Source organism: Diachasmimorpha longicaudata, chromosome 6 (assembly GCF_034640455.1).
Source record: "Diachasmimorpha longicaudata isolate KC_UGA_2023 chromosome 6, iyDiaLong2, whole genome shotgun sequence".
In the NCBI taxonomy this organism is placed as follows: Eukaryota; Metazoa; Arthropoda; class Insecta; order Hymenoptera; family Braconidae; genus Diachasmimorpha; species Diachasmimorpha longicaudata.
Genome location: NC_087230.1, coordinates 5,350,474 through 5,357,475, shown reverse-complemented (window position 1 = coordinate 5,357,475; position 7,002 = coordinate 5,350,474). Strand labels below are relative to the sequence as shown.

General features: G+C 39.4%; 1 non-coding gene across 1 annotated transcript; it reads right to left on the bottom strand.

The window, feature by feature from the left end:
- Positions 1-2,641: 2,641 nt before the first annotated feature.
- On the bottom strand, positions 2,642-2,760 carry LOC135164155 (5S ribosomal RNA). Its single transcript, XR_010299238.1, has one exon. It is a non-coding gene; the product is annotated as a 5S ribosomal RNA (ribosomal RNA).
- Between the last annotated feature and the right edge of the window lie 4,242 nt (positions 2,761-7,002).

The following is a 7,002-nucleotide window of genomic DNA, read 5'->3' as shown; positions in this document are numbered from 1 at the left end:
ACTGCCAGTGGGGAATCTACAATAAATAAAATGAGCGAAACACATCAAACATCTGGCGGTGGCGATCAACTTGTTTTCACGAGCTTTCATGATGGATACGTGAGACTGACAGTGGAGATGTACTCCATGGGATCCCAATAAGCCCACTCACAAACCCCTCACCGGTGTACTACTCTCTTCATCTCTTTGGGTCTCTTGTTTTTTTTTTTTATATAAAAAATTGTACGTGCGCACCCACTGATGGCGCGCTGGCAAAAAGAGGATACACGTGTTTTAGAGTGTCATGACCAGGTCTCCAGATTCGAACGTGTGCCCTCAAGATGGTTATTATGTAATCGCGTGTGGGGTGTTTCCCATCGTGAAACACCGGTTGAGTATTATTTTTGTGGGGTTGACGTTGGGGTCATATTTTTCCCACGTCGGATACTTTCGGGATTTGAATGGGTACAGGTAAGCGATCAAATTTGATTTTACGATTTCCCGCTTGATTTGTTAATAATGATGATGGAATGAGGGTCATTTGGGGCGGTCTTTTACTCCCAAAAAATATCTCATTATCATCAAGGAGAAATTGTTTTATATCAACTAAAAATATTTATTTGAAACTTCCGTACAAAATTATATTATGCAAATGTATCGATGAATATCTTGAATCGTCATAATTTATGCAAAAAAGAATCTATAAAATGACCTAATAAATAATGCGTATGAAAACAATTATCAATTATTCTCTCAAAATTTGTTAACCCACAGCTATAAAAACTTTCGAGAAAAACTTCAATCCACTATTTTCCTCCTATAATCCAAAACTTCCGTCAACTGTAGCTCGAAACAAATTACAATATCTCTCCAACAGACCAACGCCCTTCCCCCCGGAGCAACCCTTTGAATTCCCCATCGACCGAATCTCCATTATTTGCTCTTCCCACGCGACTCCTCCCCTAAAAAATTCATAAGCACCCCCACGGACCACCCCCAGAAATTAAGATATTCCGATTCACCACCGCTCACTACGCCATAATCTTTCGTTTTTGTCCACTCACGCCCAACAATAACTAATGCATGTTTTGCGGATGACTCCGAAACGCGAGCAGAAACTCCAACCGCATTATCCATGACGCCAACCCCCCTCCGCCCTCCCAACCCCACATACAACCCATCCACAGTGAGTCCTCTTTTGAATTCATACGAGTGGCACAAAGCTCCACTGAATAAACTAAAATTATGTGAAGCCACATTCGCCTAACCAAATACACCATAAAAATCAAGATAATTACGCTCCTAGGAGAATGAAGGAAAAAAAAAGCTCCGAGCCATGAACTACGGAAATTAAATTCCCCATGGTGGAGTGGAAAATTTTCAACGACACACTATGAGAAAAAGCGTAAGAGACAGGTCCCAAGGGACGTAATATTTGCGTACGTAACTCAGGACTATGTTTCCTTTATTCTACAATGCTAGTCACGCTTTAGCCTTTAAAGGCAAGGTCTTTACCCGCCAATTTGACGGCAGTTCCTCTCGACGCTCGACTCCCTCAGCACTGAGTTGAATAGAACCAACGCGGGAAAATACCGGCGAAACTGCGCCGGTTATGTAGGAGCTGAAGCGGGAGATGGAAAGGTGAGCGAGTGGGTGGCTGGAGGAATGGGGTGGAACAAGAATAAACCGGGCTAACTCGGGGGTAAACGACCGAAAGTCCTAACGAGCTGCAACTACTGGGTGACTACGTGCACCAGTGGAGACGTCTCATAACTTGAGGATATGTCCGGAGGGGCGAGAGGGTGGCTGTCCCCTCTGGTTTGCGTGACATTTTGGATGACTATCGGCCACTATGGCTGCGACATTTTGTGATGGGAGATGTCCGCCTGGACATGGCACCTTTATTTCTGTACTATAAGAGAGGTTTAGGGCGCAAAGGGCTAGAGGACGGAGTGGATGGAACAAGAGGGTGACTGTTATCCTTTACGTCCTTTATGACAACAGATTTTAGTTATTTGTTCGAAATTCTGTCTCGAATGAAATGCTCTCAACGAAAAAATTCAAAAATCATATTCCGATAGAGAAATCAGATCTAGTGAGACGCAGAGGGATGCTCTAGTACCACAAACATGATTCTAGCACAAGCAACCAGGAGAAAAAAGATGCTAATTACTTTGAATTAGACTATAGGCAATCTCCACACCCTGGATACAGGCAATGTAATTTAGCCGGAGAGTCTATTGTCAGTGTCAATCGTGTTAGCAAACCATTACCGTCTGAGAGCATCATTACACGGGGTTGGAATTATAAATGATCCACTCGGCTCATGTGAAGTGGAATCTCAGGACTTTGACCACATCCTGTGGTACTGCCTGAATTTCCAAATCCGAAGAACCAAATTATTAACCAGGTTCAGGAGGTCTGCCTGTAGTTCTCCTTATACATAGACGGAACAAATTTGCAAATGGAACAGTCTTTAAGTACATAGAAATAATTTCAACATAAATGTCCTATTTTTTAAATAAAATGTCATATTTCCCTCAAAATACAATATATTTAAAATTTGTCTATATTTAAAGAAATGTAAGTTGAGAAGTTAATATTAAATAGACAGTGTAAATAAATGGTATGCACGGATTTCAATGTGTTAAATAAAAAAAAAAGCCAACGGCACGTGGTGTTCCCAAGCGGTCACCCATCCAAGTACTAACCACGCTCAATCCTGCTTAGCTTCAGTGATCGGACGAGAACTGGCGGTTTCAGAGTGATATGGCCGTTGGCTATGAATTGCATGAAACAAATTAGTTTATAATTTAAGAATCCGTTATCTGATTCAGATTCATTTGATTTGATCAAGTTTTAACCAATCACACCATTCCACATTTGATCAGAATCTCATCTAGTTATTTCATCACTTTTGTACCCATTATCAAGTCTGATTTGATACCACTTTGATCACAACCCGAAATAAATTTTCACTCGAGAATGTTCAGGACTTATTAAAACTGATGATAAAAGTAGAACTGGAAATTTGGCTGAAATCTTGACCCGCGAGGCGCTTTAATAACTTAAAATCAAGTTCGATAGTCCAAGGGAAATTGGATGCTACCATCCACAGGGACAACCGCACCTACACGAAAATAAATTTTGAATAAAAATTGAACCTCCAGAGGCCGAAACATGAGCCGAAATGATAATAACCCCTTTTTAGGTCAAGTTCTACAGGAAAAATTGGACTCGAGGACCTAATGTTTCTGATAAAACTAACCTTCGTCCCTCGTTTCACCTCCTGGAGGTCAAATTTTCACCTAAAATTTCTTTCCTGGTACCACTGACCTCTCTGCTCATTCATCCCCTCACCAAGTTCCCAATTTTCCTTGACAAAAGTCCTGAACATTTTTTTTAAACTGTCCCACAGCAAACATTCAGTGTACCTAAAAAAAAAATTGTTATGATCGTGAGAAGACCTTAAGCTTTATCGACCGTAAATAACATTTTTTCTGAAATTCATTTGCTTCATTTTCCGTTACACCATTTTGGTATTATATTTATTATTGGGCGGTTGTAGCATGAGGCAGTAAACTAATGTACAATCGGCGCTAGAATGAGGGGCAGGGCGGGCAGGAGGGGGTGGGGCGGTTCGTTTATTCCGCACGATATCGAGCACTGGAATTTTCGGGAGCTCCAACGTTCCCGTCTATTAGTTGGCGCGAAAATACGTGGCGCCGAGATACTCCCGGTGGATCTTATTGCCGCGGAGGATGTGTACAGAGAGAATGAAGGAGAGGGAGGATGGCCACGAAAAGATCCGGCTCCGAGAGCTAACGGATTATATCTTGGATGAGGAGAAATTGAAAAAGGAAGTAAAAGTAAGACCCCCCGAAGGAGTGGAGAAATGAGGGTATATATAGAGGATACGCCCTCTTTGTTCTCCTTGTTATAATTTGAGAGGGCTTCTTCTTATTTCTGCACGGAAGTCAGTGGATGGGCGGGTGTGTTACGAGCTACTATGGTACGTGGGATACGTTATGTATTTAATCGAGAGCTGACATGGAGGAAAACAATTTTTGGAGTTAAGGTTATTGGTATTGGGTTTATTAATTCGAAGACATTCTCCTCGATTTACCTGGAAGAATGAAAAGAACATTCGTTATGGTTTCGGGGATGAAGAGGGAGGGAGGGAAGGGTTTGGTGATTGAAATTTGTTAGGGCAATGGGGAGAAGGGAAAAAATATATTTGAAAGTAACTGAAATTTTTTTACAACTCCAGAAATGTTTTTCTAATTTTGTCAGGTTGGTTGGGGTCGGATAAATGAATTATGTGAAGATTCAAATTGATGTTAAATTTAGGTAATAGTTTATTGGGAATTTTTTTAATGAAAACACATATTTATGTACCTTTAGTTGGAATATCAAATATGAAGGAGATTTGCTTGTTTAGGTGACAGCTCTGATATGAGCTATGAATTGGAGGATAAATAAAATTTAAAATATAATCAGGCAGAAATATATATCTGACTTTTTCTTTTATCTCATCATTAGTTGATTTTTTAATTGAGTGACAAAAAAAATAAATCTAGAGGGACATATTTTCCAAAAATAGGAACTCTTTGAAGAATAAGAACAGCATGAAATTTACATTTATCCGGTGAAAATTATTTCATCTGAGAAATTTAATTTCTGAGGCATACCTCTCACACACACACATTATCAATAAATTATCGCCTGATTATTCATGAACGGGTGAATCAGAACACGATTTTTAATCTCAAAAAATATTCGATCTTTCTCATAACTTCACTCTCTTGTCATAAGTCCTATTTCTCCGGAATTTCAGAGATATTTTGACGTACTTAAAATAATTGGTGTGATTTATCGTTAAAATATTGACTACGATTGACGTTTCCTCTCCAATTGTTCAACGACATTTGTGCTCCCGCCTGTAACTCAAGGGATCGATTACATTTTCCCAGAAATAACATCCAAAACTTTTGATGATTGCGAGATATATATTTGAAATTTCAGTTATCTGCTTGTCGTTGAAGTTTTCAATTTTAAATGAAGATAAAATTATTCCCCGAAAGTTGACGAATTCCCCAACGACTTCAGAATTCTACTCCTCTATATTTAAATTCCGTCAGCGTGCTAGCCCTTCGTATGAAGCTGAAGTGTGAATAATAAAAATGAAATGGAAAGACAGGACCTTTTCCGTCGAGTTACTCAAGACATTCTCTGACTACAGCGTATTAGCGATTTCATTATTCTTCATTCGATTATTATAACTCCAACATTCGCTTGGTAATCCAATTTTCAACAAGAAAAAAAATTTCCACTGACGTTTATTCTCATGTAATACAAAAATCAGGTCAATTTGATGCAGAAAATATCACAGATCGTTTCGTAATAACAAATTTAAATTCCTTCTTCGTGGAATCCTTCCGCATGAAGAGGAAGTATGAATAATAATAATAAAATGGAAAAGACAGTACGTTCTTCATGGAGTTACAGAAGTCATCCTCTGAATACTTCATATTGTCAATTTGATTATTCCTACCCCTATTCTAATAATTCCAGGATCCGATTGATAATCCAGTGCTGTACCAAAAGAAATTGAGTTTCCCTTCGTTGATTCGGCGGAAGTCGTAAAATGAACTTAATGCCATGTCACTTTAACATCTGATAAAGGAAAGATCGAGACCTGGTTTCATTTTTGGTCGCAATAAAATATTTTTTGAGGATAGAGCTCTGGATTAAAGTTTCGTCCTCATCCTGATACCAAACAATCATCAACTCGTTGATGTGTCTCATGTACAAAAGGATTTTTCCATTGCAGTAACATTTGAAAATAATTCGTGATTCAGAGTTCATTAACCTGACCTCTGTTAACATCAATCAGAAGTTATTCTCCAATTGATTCCGAAAATTTCAATATCAGTCTGGTAATGCGAGTTGTCTTCGGATGCCATCAAGTCTGATCAGCGTTCATCTTGAATAATCGAATTAGAACAATACAATGTCAGTTTTACATCTCATGAATGATGCATCAAAGCCTGCTCTCGATGTCTGGCTAAATTAATTTATTTTTCTAAAATATAATGGTCTGTTAATGAATGCATGAAGCCAAAGAGCCAGTAATTGAACATCATAATTGAATCGTTCGTTTAAACTCCGTCAGGTTAGACGGAACTCTCAACCTTCATCAAGTAATGTTCCTCGAGTCAGTTCAAAATCCGAGAATTGCGGAAACTATTCTCATCTGAAATTCTGATAAACGATTTGCTCCATCATCGCTGTGCATTTCCACCAAAAATGTATCACCCTGGGTATCTTGACACCCGTTGGTTCCTCGCTTCTTGAATTCCCAACGAGTTGTAAATCATGAGGAAGCGTATGGGTGTATCGACGACGACGACAATGGGAATCCTCAGTCGTGCTAAATCTAGGAACGTATACAAATCCTCCTCTTCCGTAGTGATGTGTGAAATATTGAATTTATGACTGAAAATATTCACGAGAAATTTCCTGGAGATAGTGGACGGGTCTAGCACGTGCGGGATCTATCAGTCGTTGGGGGCAGAAATTTATCGAACTCGGTGGAGTTGACGTCAACATCTGTCCGAGTCATTCATCCTAATGCCCGGGACACATTAAGTTGATTAATTCTTGGGGGAAAAAGCACAGAGTCGAGCTCGCCTGGTGAACAAACAGACGCAAGTGTTTGAAGTTTTCAACTTCGAATCTGGATGAAGGTGGGGAAATCTTATGATTGCAGACTCTTATTTCCTGTTTCTCTCCATCAAAAATATTCACAACGACAAGTTCTATAAAATTATGTCAGTCACAAGTTCCAAAATACCGACAATCGAACGCTAGTGAATTTCCAAAATTTTACACCTCGAAATATCTCAGTTCTCATTGGACACCTGTCACAACTGCAAGAACCAGCTGCCTATCCATCCGAATGATCTTAATGCACCCAATAATTTACGAAACTGTCTCATCGCCGAGGAATCCACACCCCGA